Source organism: Hordeum vulgare, unplaced genomic scaffold (genome assembly GCF_904849725.1).
Source record: "Hordeum vulgare subsp. vulgare unplaced genomic scaffold, MorexV3_pseudomolecules_assembly, whole genome shotgun sequence".
Classification (NCBI taxonomy): domain Eukaryota; kingdom Viridiplantae; phylum Streptophyta; class Magnoliopsida; order Poales; family Poaceae; genus Hordeum; species Hordeum vulgare.
Window position 1 is genome coordinate 47501 of NW_025422486.1, and position 12500 is coordinate 60000.

Sequence of the window (12500 nt, forward strand, 5' to 3'; positions counted from 1 at the left end):
TACTATTACTACTACTACTACTACTACTAGTCGTTGGGTGTCATGCGCGGTGGGAAAAGTCACAAAGGTCGTGGCGGTGCTCGTGTTGTCGGGGTAGAGAGGGAGCGGTGAAATTCTTGTGTTAAACTCGTCTCCGTTCTCGAGGCAAATGTGGCAATGGACACGGGAGGGGCAAGCTAAAACATATCACAAACGTCAAAAATAAGAAAACTAGTAAACGTCAAAAATAAGAAAACGAGGTCATATAGATCACGGTCCCGTGTCATCCTTGTCACGTGGCGCAAAAATATATTTCAAAAAGGGAAATGCAACACGAGGACTTCCCAGGAGGTCACCCATCCTAGTACTACTCTCGCTCAAGCACGCTTAACTTCGGAGTTCTGATGGGATCCGGTGCTTTAGTGCTGGTATGATCGCATCCGACATGCAACTATCTATTTGTTCCTTATGCTTGCCCCTACTACTACTGCTACTACTGCTACTACTGCTACTACTGCTACTACTACTACTACTACTACTACTAGTCGTTGGGTGTCATGCGCGGTGGGAAAAGTCAGAGAGGTCGTGGCGGTGCTCGTGTTGTCGGGGTAGAGAGGGAGCGGTGAAATTCTTGTGTTAAACTCGTCTCCGTTGTCGAGGCAAATGTGGCAATGGACACGGGAGGGGCAAGCTAAAACATATCACAAACGTCAAAAATAAGAAAACTAGTAAACGTCAAAAATAAGAAAACGAGGTCATATAGATCACGGTCCCGCGTCATCCTTGTCACGTGGCGCAAAAATATATTTAAAAAGGTGAATGCAACACTAGGACTTCCCAGGAGGTCACCCATCCTAGTACTACTCTCGCCCAAGCACGCTTAATTTCAGAGTTCTGATGGGATCCGGTGCTTTAGTGCTGGTATGATCGCATCCGACATGCAACTGTCTATTTGTTCCTTATGCTTGCCCCTACTACTACTACTACTAGTACTACTACTACTACTAGTACTACTACTACTACTAGTACTACTAGTACTACTACTACTACTACTACTACTACTACTACTACTACTACTACTAGTCGTTGGGTGTCATGGGAAAAGTCACAGAGGTCGTGGCGGTGCTCGTGTTGTCGGGGTAGAGAGGGAGCGGTGAAATTCTTGTGTTAAACTCGTCTCCGTTCTCGAGGCAAATGTGGCAATGGACACGGGAGGGGCAAGCTAAAACATATCACAAACGTCAAAAATAAGAAAACTAGTAAACGTCAAAAATAAGAAAACGAGGTCATATAGATCACGGTCCCGTGTCATCCTTGTCACGTGGCGCAAAAATATATTTAAAAAGGGAAATGCAACACGAGGACTTCCCAGGAGGTCACCCATCCTAGTACTACTCTCGCCCAAGCACGCTTAACTTCGGAGTTCTGATGGGATCCGGTGCTTTAGTGCTGGTATGATCGCATCCGACATGCAACTATCTATTTGTTTCTTATGCTTGCCCCTACTACTACTGCTACTACTGCTACTACTACTACTACTGTGGCAATGGACACGGGAGGGGTAAGCTAAAACATATCACCAACGTCAAAAATAAGAAAACTAGTAAACGTCAAAAATAAGAAAACGAGGGTATATAGATCACGGTCCCGCGTCATCCTTGTCACGTGGCGCAAAAATATATTTAAAAAGGGGAATGCAACACGAGGACTTCCCAGGAGGTCACCCATCCTAGTACTACTCTCGCCCAAGCACGCTTAACTTCTGAGTTCTGATGGGATCCGACGCTTTAGTGCTCGTATGATCGCATCCGACATGCAACTATCTATTTGTTCCTTATGCTTGCCCCTACTACTACTGCTACTACTGCTACTACTACTACTACTACTACTAGTCGTTGGGTGTCATGCGCGGTGGGAAAAGTCAGAGAGGTCGTGGCGGTGCTCGTGTTGTCGGGGTAGAGAGGGAGCGGTGAAATTCTTGTGTTAAACTCGTCTCCGTTCTCGAGGCAAATGTGGCAATGGACACGGGAGGGGCAAGCTAAAACATATCACAAACGTCAAAAATAAGAAAACTAGTAAACGTCAAAAATAAGAAAACGAGGTCATATAGATCACGGTCCCGCGTCATCCTTGTCACGTGGCGCAAAAATATATTTCAAAAAGGGAAATGCAACACGAGGACTTCCCAGGAGGTCACCCATCCTAGTACTACTCTCGCCCAAGCACACTTAACTTCGGAGTTCTGATGGGATCCGGTGCTTTAGTGCTGGTATGATCGCATCCGACATGCAACTATCTATTTGTTCCTTATGCTTGCCCCTACTACTACTACTACTACTAGTCGTTGGGTGTCATGCGCGGTGGGAAAAGTCACAGAGGTCCTGGCGGTGCTCGTGTTGTCGGGGTAGAGAGGGAGCGGTGAAATTCTTGTGTTAAACTCGTCTCCGTTCTCGAGGCAAATGTGGCAATGGACACGGGAGGGGCAAGCTAAAACATATCACAAACGTCAAAAATAAGAAAACTAGTAAACGTCAAAAATAAGAAAACGAGGTCATATAGATCACGGTCCCGTGTCATCCTTGTCACGTGGCGCAAAAATATATTTAAAAAGGGAAATGCAACACGAGGACTTCCCAGGAGGTCACCCATCCTAGTACTATTCTCGCCCAAGCACGCTTAACTTCGGAGTTCTGATGGGATCCGGTGCTTTAGTGCTGGTATGATCGCATCCGACATGCAACTATCTATTTGTTCCTTATGCTTGCCCCTACTACTACTGCTACTACTGCTACTACTGCTACTACTGCTACTACTACTACTACTACTACTAGTAGTCGTTGGGTGTCATGCGCGGTGGGAAAAGTCAGAGAGGTCGTGGCGGTGCTCGTGTTGTCGGGGTAGAGAGGGAGCGGTGAAATTCTTGTGTTAAACTCGTCTCCGTTCTCGAGGCAAATGTGGCAATGGACACGGGAGGGGCAAGCTAAAACATATCACAAACGTCAAAAATAAGAAAACTAGTAAACGTCAAAAATAAGAAAACGAGGTTATATAGATCACGGTCCCGTGTCATCCTTGTCACGTGGCGCAAAAATATATTTCAAAAAGGGAAATGCAACACGAGGACTTCCCAGGAGGTCACCCATCCTAGTACTACTCTCGCCCAAGCACGCTTAACTTCGGAGTTCTGATGGGATCCGGTGCTTTAGTGCTCGTATGATCGCATCCGACATGCAACTATCTATTTGTTCCTTATGCTTGCCCCTACTACTACTGCTACTACTGCTACTACTGCTACTACTGCTACTACTACTACTACTACTACTACTAGTCGTTGGGTGTCATGCGCGGTGGGAAAAGTCAGAGAGGTCGTGGCGGTGCTCGTGTTGTCGGGGTAGAGAGGGAGCGGTGAAATTCTTGTGTTAAACTCGTCTCCGTTGTCGAGGCAAATGTGGCAATGGACACGGGAGGGGCAAGCTAAAACATATCACAAACGTCAAAAATAAGAAAACTAGTAAACGTCAAAAATAAGAAAACGAGGTCATATAGATCACGGTCCCGCGTCATCCTTGTCACGTGGCGCAAAAATATATTTAAAAAGGTGAATGCAACACGAGGACTTCCCAGGAGGTCACCCATCCTAGTACTACTCTCGCCCAAGCACGCTTAATTTCAGAGTTCTGATGGGATCCGGTGCTTTAGTGCTGGTATGATCGCATCCGACATGCAACTGTCTATTTGTTCCTTATGCTTGCCCCTACTACTACTACTACTAGTACTACTACTACTACTAGTACTACTACTACTACTAGTACTACTACTACTACTACTACTACTACTACTACTACTACTACTACTACTACTACTACTAGTCGTTGGGTGTCATGGGAAAAGTCACAGAGGTCGTGGCGGTGCTCGTGTTGTCGGGGTAGAGAGGGAGCGGTGAAATTCTTGTGTTAAACTCGTCTCCGTTCTCGAGGCAAATGTGGCAATGGACACGGGAGGGGCAAGCTAAAACATATCACAAACGTCAAAAATAAGAAAACTTGTAAACGTCAAAAATAAGAAAACGAGGTCATATAGATCACGGTCCCGTGTCATCCTTGTCACGTGGCGCAAAAATATATTTAAAAAGGGAAATGCAACACGAGGACTTCCCAGGAGGTCACCCATCCTAGTACTACTCTCGCCCAAGCACGCTTAACTTCGGAGTTCTGATGGGATCCGGTGCTTTAGTGCTGGTATGATCGCATCCGACATGCAACTATCTATTTGTTTCTTATGCTTGCCCCTACTACTACTGCTACTACTGCTACTACTACTACTACTGTGGCAATGGACACGGGAGGGGTAAGCTAAAACATATCACCAACGTCAAAAATAAGAAAACTAGTAAACGTCAAAAATAAGAAAACGAGGGTATATAGATCACGGTCCCGCGTCATCCTTGTCACGTGGCGCAAAAATATATTTAAAAAGGGGAATGCAACACGAGGACTTCCCAGGAGGTCACCCATCCTAGTACTACTCTCGCCCAAGCACGCTTAACTTCTGAGTTCTGATGGGATCCGACGCTTTAGTGCTCGTATGATCGCATCAGACATGCAACTATCTATTTGTTCCTTATGCTTGCCCCTACTACTACTGCTACTACTGCTACTACTACTACTACTACTACTAGTCGTTGGGTGTCATGCGCGGTGGGAAAAGTCAGAGAGGTCGTGGCGGTGCTCGTGTTGTCGGGGTAGAGAGGGAGCGGTGAAATTCTTGTGTTTAACTCGTCTCCGTTGTCGAGGCAAATGTGGCAATGGACACGGGAGGGGCAAGCTAAAACATATCACCAACGTCAAAAATAAGAAAACTAGTAAACGTCAAAAATAAGAAAACGAGGTCATATAGATCACGGTCCCGCGTCATCCTTGTCACGTGGCGCAAAAATATATTTAAAAAGGAGAATGCAACAAGAGGACTTCCCAGGAGGTCACCCATCCTAGTACTACTCTCACCCAAGCACGCTTAACTTCGGAGTTCTGATGGGATCCGGTGCTTTAGTGCTGGTATGATCGCATCCGACATGCAACTATCTATTTGTTCCTTATGCTTGCCCCTACTACTACTACTACTACTAGTCGTTGGGTGTCATGCGCGGTGGGAAAAGTCACAGAGGTCCTGGCGGTGCTCGTGTTGTCGGGGTAGAGAGGGAGCGGTGAAATTCTTGTGTTAAACTCGTCTCCGTTCTCGAGGCAAATGTGGCAATGGACACGGGAGGGGCAAGCTAAAACATATCACAAACGTCAAAAATAAGAAAACTAGTAAACGTCAAAAATAAGAAAACGAGGTCATATAGATCACGGTCCCGTGTCATCCTTGTCACGTGGCGCAAAAATATATTTAAAAAGGGAAATGCAACACGAGGACTTCCCAGGAGGTCACCCATCCTAGTACTATTCTCGCCCAAGCACGCTTAACTTCGGAGTTCTGATGGGATCCGGTGCTTTAGTGCTGGTATGATCGCATCCGACATGCAACTATCTATTTGTTCCTTATGCTTGCCCCTACTACTACTGCTACTACTGCTACTACTGCTACTACTGTTACTACTGCTACTACTACTACTACTACTACTACTACTACTAGTCGTTGGGTGTCATGCGCGGTGGGAAAAGTCAGAGAGGTCGTGGCGGTGCTCGTGTTGTCGGGGTAGAGAGGGAGCGGTGAAATTCTTGTGTTAAACTCGTCTCCGTTGTCGAGGCAAATGTGGCAATGGACACGGGAGGGGCAAGCTAAAACATATCACCAACGTCAAAAATAAGAAAACTAGCAAACGTCAAAAATAAGAAAACGAGGTCATATAGATCACGGTCCCGCGTCATCCTTCTCACGTGGCGCAAAAATATATTTAAAAAGGGGAATGCAACACGAGGACTTCCCAGGAGGTCACCCATCCTAGTACTACTCTCGCCCAAGCACGCTTAACTTCGGAGTTTTGATGGGATCCGGTGCTTTAGTGCTGGTATGATCGCAACCGACATGCAACTATCTATTTGTTCCTTATGCTTGCCCCTACTACTACTACTACTACTAGTACTACTACTACTACTACTAGTACTACTAGTACTACTACTACTACTACTAGTACTACTACTACTAGTACTACTACTACTAGTACTACTACTACTACTAGTACTACTACTACTACTACTACTACTACTACTACTACTACTACTACTACTACTACTACTAGTCGTTGGGTGTCATGCGCGGTGGGAAAAGTCACAGAGGTCGTGGCAGTGCTCGTGTTGTCGGGGTAGAGAGGGAGCGGTGTAATTCTTGTGTTAAACTCGTCTCCGTTCTCGAGGCAAATGTGGCAATGCACACGGGAGGGGCAAGCTAAAACATATGACAAACGTCAAAAATAAGAAAACTAGTAAACGTCAAAAATAAGAAAACAAGGTCATATAGATCACGGTCCCGTGTCATCCTTGTCATGTGGCGCAAAAATATATTTAAAATGGGGAATGCAACACGAGGACTTCCCAGGAGGTCACCCATCCTAGTACTACTCTCGCCCAAGCACGCTTAACTTCGGAGTTCTGATGGGATCCGGTGCTTTAGTGCTGGTATGATCGCATCCGACATGCAACTATCTATTTGTTCCTTATGCTTGCCCCTACTACTACTGCTACTACTGCTACTACTGCTACTACTACTACTACTACTACTACTAGTCGTTGGGTGTCATGCGCGGTGGGAAAAGTCAAAGAGGTCGTGGCGGTGCTCGTGTTGTCGGGGTAGAGAGGGAGCGGTGAAATTCTTGTGTTAAACTCGTCTCCGTTGTCGAGGCAAATGTGGCAATGGACACGGGAGGGGCAAGCTAAAACATATCACAAACGTCAAAAATAAGAAAACGAGGTCATATAGATCATGGTCCCGCGTCATCCTTGTCACGTGGCGCAAAAATATATTTAAAAAGGGGAATGCAACACGAGGACTAAAACATATCACAAACGTCAAAAATAAGAAAACTAGTAAACGTCAAAAATAAGAAAACAAGGTCATATAGATCACGGTCCCGTGTCATCCTTGTCATGTGGCGCAAAAATATATTTAAAAAGGGGAATGCAACACGAGGACTTCCCAGGAGGTCACCCATCCTAGTACTACTCTCGCCCAAGCACGCTTAACTTCAAAGTTCTGATGGGATCCGGTGCTTTAGTGCTGGTATGATCGCATCCGACATGCAACTATCTATTTGTTCCTTATGCTTGCCCCTACTACTACTGCTACTACTGCTACTACTACTACTACTACTACTACTAGTCGTTGGGTGTCATGCGCGGTGGGAAAAGTCAAAGAGGTCGTGGCGGTGCTCGTGTTGTCGGGGTAGAGAGGGAGCGGTGAAATTCTTGTGTTAAACTCGTCTCCGTTGTCGAGGCAAATGTGGAAATGGACACGGGAGGGGCAAGCTAAAACATATCACAAACGTCAAAAATAAGAATACGAGGTCATATAGATCACGGTCCCGCGTCATCTTTGTCACGTGGCGCAAAAATATATTTAAAAAGGGGAATGCAACACGAGGACTTCCCAGGAGGTCACCCATCCTAGTACTACTCTCGCCCAAGCACGCTTAAGTTCGGAGTTCTGATGGGATCCGGTGCTTTAGTGCTGGTATGATCGCATCTGACATGCAACTATCTATTTGTTCCTTATGCTTGCCCCTACTACTACTACTACTACTACTACTACTAGTCGTTGGGTGTCATGCGCGGTGGGAAAAGTCACAGAGGTCGTGGCGGTGCTCGTGTTGTCGGGGTAGAGAGGGAGCGGTGAAATTCTTGTGTTAAACTCGTCTCCGTTCTCGAGGCAAATGTGGCAATGGACACGGGAGGGGCAAGCTAAAACATATCACAAACGTCAAAAATAAGAAAACTAGTAAACGTCAAAAATAAGAAAACGAGGTCATATAGATCACGGTCCCGTGTCATCCTTGTCACGTGGCGCAAAAATATATTTAAAAAGGGAAATGCAACACGAGGACTTCCCAGGAGGTCACCCATCCTAGTACTACTCTCGCCCAAGCACGCTTAACTTCAGAGTTCTGATGGGATCCGGTGCTTTAGTGCTGGTATGATCGCATCCCATATGCAACTATCTATTTGTTCCTTATGCTTGCCCCTACTACTGCTACTACTGCTACTACTACTACTACTACTACTACTAGTCGTTGGGTGTCATGCGCGGTGGGAAAAGTCAGAGAGGTCATGGCGGTGCTCGTGTTGTCGGGGTAGAGAGGGAGCGGTGAAATTCTTGTGTTAAACTCGTCTCCGTTCTCGAGGCAAATGTGGCAATGGACACGGGAGGGGCAAGCTAAAACATATCACAAACGTCAAAAATAAGAAAACTAGTAAACGTCAAAAATAAGAAAACGATGTCATATAGATCACGGTCCCGTGCCATCCTTGTCACGTGGCGCAAAAATATATTTAAAAAGGGAAATGCAACACGAGGACTTCCCAGGAGGTCACCCATCCTAGTACTACTCTCGCCCAAGCACGCTTAACTTCGGAGTTTTGATGGGATCCGGTGCTTTAGTGCTGGTATGATCCCATCCGACATGCAACTATCTATTTGTTCCTTATGCTTGCCCCTACTACTACTGCTACTACTGCTACTACTGCTACTACTACTACTACTACTACTAGTCGTTGGGTGTCATGCTCGGGGGGAAAAGTCAGAGAGGTCGTGGCGGTGCTCGTGTTGTCGGGGTAGAAAGGGAGCGGTGAAATTCTTGTGTTAAACTCGTCTCCGTTGTCGAGGCAAATGTGGCAATGGACACGGGAGGGGCAAGCTAAAACATATCACAAACGTCAAAAATAAGAAAACTAGTAAACGTCAAAAATAATAACTTTGGAGTTCTGATGGGATCCGGTGCTTTAGTGCTGGTATGATCGCGTCCGACATGCAACTATCTATTTGTTCCTTATGCTTGCCCCTACTACTACTACTACTAGTACTACTACTACTACTACTATTACTAGTACTACTACTACTACTACTACTATTACTACTACTACTACTACTACTAGTCGTTGGGTGTCATGCGCGGTGGGAAAAGTCACAGAGGTCGTGGCGGTGCTCGTGTTGTCGGGGTAGAGAGGGAGCGGTGAAATTCTTGTGTTAAACTCGTCTCCGTTCTCGAGGCAAATGTGGCAATGGACACGGGAGGGGCAAGCTAAAACATATCACAAACGTCAAAAATAAGAAAACTAGTAAACGTCAAAAATAAGAAAACGATGTCATATAGATCACGGTCCCGTGTCATCCTTGTCACGTGGCGCAAAAATATATTTAAAAAGGGAAATGCAACACGAGGACTTCCTAGGAGGTCACCCATCCTAGTACTACTCTCGCCCAAGCACGCTTAACTTCGGAGTTCTGATGGGATCCGGTGCTTTAGTGCTGGTATGATCGCATCCGACATGCAACTATCTATTTGTTCCTTATGCTTGCCCCTACTACTACTGCTACTACTGCTACTACTGCTACTACTACTACTACTACTACTACTAGTCGTTGGGTGTCATGCGTGGTGGGAAAAGTCAGAGAGGTCGTGGTGGTGCTCGTGTTGTCGGGGTAGAAAGGGAGCGGTGAAATTCTTGTGTTAAACTCGTCTCCGTTGTCGAGGCAAATGTGGCAATGGACACGGGAGGGGCAAGCTAAAACATATCACAAACGTCAAAAATAAGAAAACTAGTAAACGTCAAAAATAAGAAAACGAGGTCATATAGATCACGGTCCCGCGTCGAGGTCATATAGATCACGGTCCCGCGTCATCCTTGTCACGTGGCGCAAAAATATATTTAAAAAGGGGAATGCAACACGAGGACTTCCCAGGAGGTCACCCATCCTAGTACTACTCTCGCCCAAGCACGCTTAACTTCGGAGTTCTGATGGGATCCGCTGCTTTAGTGTTGGTATGATCGCATCCGACATGCAACTATCTATTTGTTCCTTATGCTTGCCCCTACTACTACTGCTACTACTGCTACTACTCCTACTACTACTACTACTACTACTAGTCGTTGGGTGTCATGCGCGGTGGGAAAAGTCAAAGAGGTCGTGGCGGTGCTCGTGTTGTCGGGGTAGAGAGGGAGCGGTGAAATTCTTGTGTTAAACTCGTCTCCGTTGTCGAAGCAAATGTGGCAATGGACACGGGAGGGGCAAGCTAAAACATATCACAAACGTCAAAAATAAGAAAACTAGTAAACGTCAAAAATAAGAAAACGAGGTCATATAGATCACGGTCCCGCGTCATCCTTGTCACGTGGCGCAAAAATATATTTAAAAAGGGGAATGCAACACGAGGACTTCCCAGGAGGTCAACAATCCTAGTACTACTCTCGCCCAAGCACGCATAACTTCGGAGTTCTGATGGGATCCGGTGCTTTAGTGCTGGTATGATCGCATCCGACATGCAACTATCTATTTGTTCCTTATGCTTGCCCCTACTACTACTACTACTAGTACTAGTACTACTACTACTACTACTACTACTAGTCGTTGGGTGTCATGCGCGGTGGGAAAAGTCACACAGGTCGTGGCGGTGCTCGTGTTGTCGGGGTAGAGAGGGAGCGGTGAAATTCTTGTGTTAAACTCGTCTCCGTTGTCGAGGCAAATGTGGCAATGGACACGGGAGGGGCAAGCTAAAACATATCACAAACGTCAAAAATAAGAAAACTAGTAAACGTCAAAAATAAGAAAACATAGGTCATATAGATCACGGTCCCGCGTCTTCCTTGTCACGTGGCGCAAAAATATATTTAAAAAGGGGAATGCAACACGAGGACTTCCCAGGAGGTCACCCATCCTAGTACTACTCTCGCCCAAGCACGCTTAACTTCGGAGTTCTAATGGGATCCGGTGCTTTAGTGCTCGTATGATCGCATCCGACATGCAACTATCTATTTGTTCCTTATGCTTGCCCCTACTACTACTACTACTACTACTACTACTACTACTACTACTACTACTACTACCAGTACTACTACTACTACTACTACCAGTACTACTACTACTACTACTACTACTACTACTACTACTACTACTACTACTACTACTACTACTACTACTAGTCGTTGGGTGTCATGCGCGGTGCGAAAAGTCACACAGGTCGTGGCGGTGCTCGTGTTGTCGGGGTAGAGAGGGAGCGGTGAAATTCTTGTGTTAAACTCGTCTCCGTTGTCGAGGCAAGTGTGGCAATGGACACGAGAGGGGCAAGCTAAAACATATCACAAACGTCAAAAATAAGAAAACTAGTAAACATCAAAAAAAAGAAAACGAGGTCATATAGATCACGGTCCCGCGTCATCCTTGTCACGTGGCGCAAAAATATATTTAAAAAGGGGAATGCAACACGAGGACTTCCCAGGAGGTCACCCATCCTAGTACTACTCTCGCCCAAGCACGCTTAACTTCGGAGTTCTAATGGGATCCGGTGCTTTAGTGCTGGTATGATTGCATCCGACATGCAACTATCTATTTGTTCCTTATGCTTGCCCCTACTACTAGTCGTTGGATGTCATGCGCGGTGGGAAAAGTCACAGAGGTCGTGGCGGTGCTCGCGTTGTCGGGGTAGAGAGGGAGCGGTGAAATTCTTGTGTTAAACTCGTCTCCGTTGTCGAGGCAAATGTGCCAATGGACACGGGAAGGGCAAGCTAAAACATATCACAAACGTCAAAAATAAGAAAACTAGTAAACGTCAAAAATAAGAAAACGAGGTCATATAGATCACGGTCCCGCGTCATCCTTGTCACGTGGCGCAAAAATATATTTAAAAAGGGGAATGCAACACGAGGACTTCCCAGGAGGTCACCCATCATAGTAATACTCTCGCCCAAGCACGCTTAACTTCGGAGTTCTGATGGGATCCGGTGCTTTAGTGCTGGTATGATCGCATCCGACATGCAACTATCTATTTGTTCCTTATGCTTGCCCCTACTACTACTACTACTACTACTACTACTAGTACTACTACTACTACTACTACTACTACTACTACTACTAGTCGTTGGGTGTCATGCGCGGTGGGAAAAGTCAGAGAGGTCGTGGCGGTGCTCGTGTTGTCGGGGTAGAGAGGGAGCGGTGAAATTCTTGTGTTAAACTCGTCTCCGTTGTCGAGGCAAATGTGGCAATGGACACGGGAGGGGCAAGCTAAAACATATCACAAACGTCAAAAATAAGAAAACTAGTAAACGTCAAAAATAAGAAAACGAGGTCATATAGATCACGGTCCCGCGTCATCCTTGTCACGTGGCGCAAAAATATATTTAAAAAGGGGAATGCAACACGAGGACTTCCCAGGAGGTCACCCATCCTAGTACTACTCTTGCCCAAGCACGCTTAACTTCGGAGTGCTCATGGGATCCGTTGCTTTAGTGCTGATGTGATCGCATCCGACATGCAACTATCTATCTGTTCCTTATGCTTGCCCCTACTACTACTACTACTACTAGTACTACTAC

At 46.0% G+C, this 12500-nt stretch overlaps 25 non-coding genes across 25 annotated transcripts; all 25 read right to left on the reverse strand.

The window, feature by feature from the left end:
* Positions 1–302: 302 nt before the first annotated feature.
* LOC123415762 lies at positions 303–421 on the reverse strand. The gene has a single exon (XR_006615461.1). It is a non-coding gene; the product is annotated as a 5S ribosomal RNA (ribosomal RNA).
* Positions 422–795: 374 nt separating this feature from the next.
* On the reverse strand, positions 796–914 carry LOC123416282. The gene has a single exon (XR_006615952.1). It is a non-coding gene; the product is annotated as a 5S ribosomal RNA (ribosomal RNA).
* A 412-nt stretch (positions 915–1326) lies between these two features.
* LOC123416750 lies at positions 1327–1445 on the reverse strand. The gene has a single exon (XR_006616353.1). It is a non-coding gene; the product is annotated as a 5S ribosomal RNA (ribosomal RNA).
* Positions 1446–1670: 225 nt separating this feature from the next.
* LOC123416386 lies at positions 1671–1789 on the reverse strand. The gene has a single exon (XR_006616050.1). It is a non-coding gene; the product is annotated as a 5S ribosomal RNA (ribosomal RNA).
* Positions 1790–2143: 354 nt separating this feature from the next.
* LOC123415248 lies at positions 2144–2262 on the reverse strand. The gene has a single exon (XR_006614968.1). It is a non-coding gene; the product is annotated as a 5S ribosomal RNA (ribosomal RNA).
* A 329-nt stretch (positions 2263–2591) lies between these two features.
* LOC123415211 lies at positions 2592–2710 on the reverse strand. Its single transcript, XR_006614933.1, has one exon. It is a non-coding gene; the product is annotated as a 5S ribosomal RNA (ribosomal RNA).
* A 375-nt stretch (positions 2711–3085) lies between these two features.
* Positions 3086–3204, reverse strand: LOC123415784. The gene has a single exon (XR_006615482.1). It is a non-coding gene; the product is annotated as a 5S ribosomal RNA (ribosomal RNA).
* A 374-nt stretch (positions 3205–3578) lies between these two features.
* Positions 3579–3697, reverse strand: LOC123415935. Its single transcript, XR_006615624.1, has one exon. It is a non-coding gene; the product is annotated as a 5S ribosomal RNA (ribosomal RNA).
* Positions 3698–4112: 415 nt separating this feature from the next.
* On the reverse strand, positions 4113–4231 carry LOC123416751. Its single transcript, XR_006616354.1, has one exon. It is a non-coding gene; the product is annotated as a 5S ribosomal RNA (ribosomal RNA).
* Positions 4232–4456: 225 nt separating this feature from the next.
* On the reverse strand, positions 4457–4575 carry LOC123416468. Its single transcript, XR_006616124.1, has one exon. It is a non-coding gene; the product is annotated as a 5S ribosomal RNA (ribosomal RNA).
* Positions 4576–4928: 353 nt separating this feature from the next.
* LOC123415537 lies at positions 4929–5047 on the reverse strand. The gene has a single exon (XR_006615251.1). It is a non-coding gene; the product is annotated as a 5S ribosomal RNA (ribosomal RNA).
* Positions 5048–5376: 329 nt separating this feature from the next.
* Positions 5377–5495, reverse strand: LOC123415212. Its single transcript, XR_006614934.1, has one exon. It is a non-coding gene; the product is annotated as a 5S ribosomal RNA (ribosomal RNA).
* A 389-nt stretch (positions 5496–5884) lies between these two features.
* LOC123415846 lies at positions 5885–6003 on the reverse strand. Its single transcript, XR_006615541.1, has one exon. It is a non-coding gene; the product is annotated as a 5S ribosomal RNA (ribosomal RNA).
* A 488-nt stretch (positions 6004–6491) lies between these two features.
* LOC123416219 lies at positions 6492–6610 on the reverse strand. The gene has a single exon (XR_006615893.1). It is a non-coding gene; the product is annotated as a 5S ribosomal RNA (ribosomal RNA).
* Positions 6611–7092: 482 nt separating this feature from the next.
* On the reverse strand, positions 7093–7211 carry LOC123415645. Its single transcript, XR_006615353.1, has one exon. It is a non-coding gene; the product is annotated as a 5S ribosomal RNA (ribosomal RNA).
* A 331-nt stretch (positions 7212–7542) lies between these two features.
* On the reverse strand, positions 7543–7661 carry LOC123415898. The gene has a single exon (XR_006615590.1). It is a non-coding gene; the product is annotated as a 5S ribosomal RNA (ribosomal RNA).
* A 338-nt stretch (positions 7662–7999) lies between these two features.
* On the reverse strand, positions 8000–8118 carry LOC123415443. Its single transcript, XR_006615162.1, has one exon. It is a non-coding gene; the product is annotated as a 5S ribosomal RNA (ribosomal RNA).
* A 353-nt stretch (positions 8119–8471) lies between these two features.
* Positions 8472–8590, reverse strand: LOC123416156. Its single transcript, XR_006615833.1, has one exon. It is a non-coding gene; the product is annotated as a 5S ribosomal RNA (ribosomal RNA).
* Positions 8591–9336: 746 nt separating this feature from the next.
* Positions 9337–9455, reverse strand: LOC123415376. The gene has a single exon (XR_006615097.1). It is a non-coding gene; the product is annotated as a 5S ribosomal RNA (ribosomal RNA).
* Positions 9456–9848: 393 nt separating this feature from the next.
* On the reverse strand, positions 9849–9967 carry LOC123416054. The gene has a single exon (XR_006615737.1). It is a non-coding gene; the product is annotated as a 5S ribosomal RNA (ribosomal RNA).
* A 362-nt stretch (positions 9968–10329) lies between these two features.
* LOC123416365 lies at positions 10330–10448 on the reverse strand. The gene has a single exon (XR_006616030.1). It is a non-coding gene; the product is annotated as a 5S ribosomal RNA (ribosomal RNA).
* Positions 10449–10808: 360 nt separating this feature from the next.
* On the reverse strand, positions 10809–10927 carry LOC123415634. The gene has a single exon (XR_006615343.1). It is a non-coding gene; the product is annotated as a 5S ribosomal RNA (ribosomal RNA).
* Positions 10928–11382: 455 nt separating this feature from the next.
* On the reverse strand, positions 11383–11501 carry LOC123416686. Its single transcript, XR_006616292.1, has one exon. It is a non-coding gene; the product is annotated as a 5S ribosomal RNA (ribosomal RNA).
* A 317-nt stretch (positions 11502–11818) lies between these two features.
* Positions 11819–11937, reverse strand: LOC123415521. The gene has a single exon (XR_006615236.1). It is a non-coding gene; the product is annotated as a 5S ribosomal RNA (ribosomal RNA).
* A 377-nt stretch (positions 11938–12314) lies between these two features.
* On the reverse strand, positions 12315–12433 carry LOC123416494. The gene has a single exon (XR_006616144.1). It is a non-coding gene; the product is annotated as a 5S ribosomal RNA (ribosomal RNA).
* Positions 12434–12500: the final 67 nt, after the last annotated feature.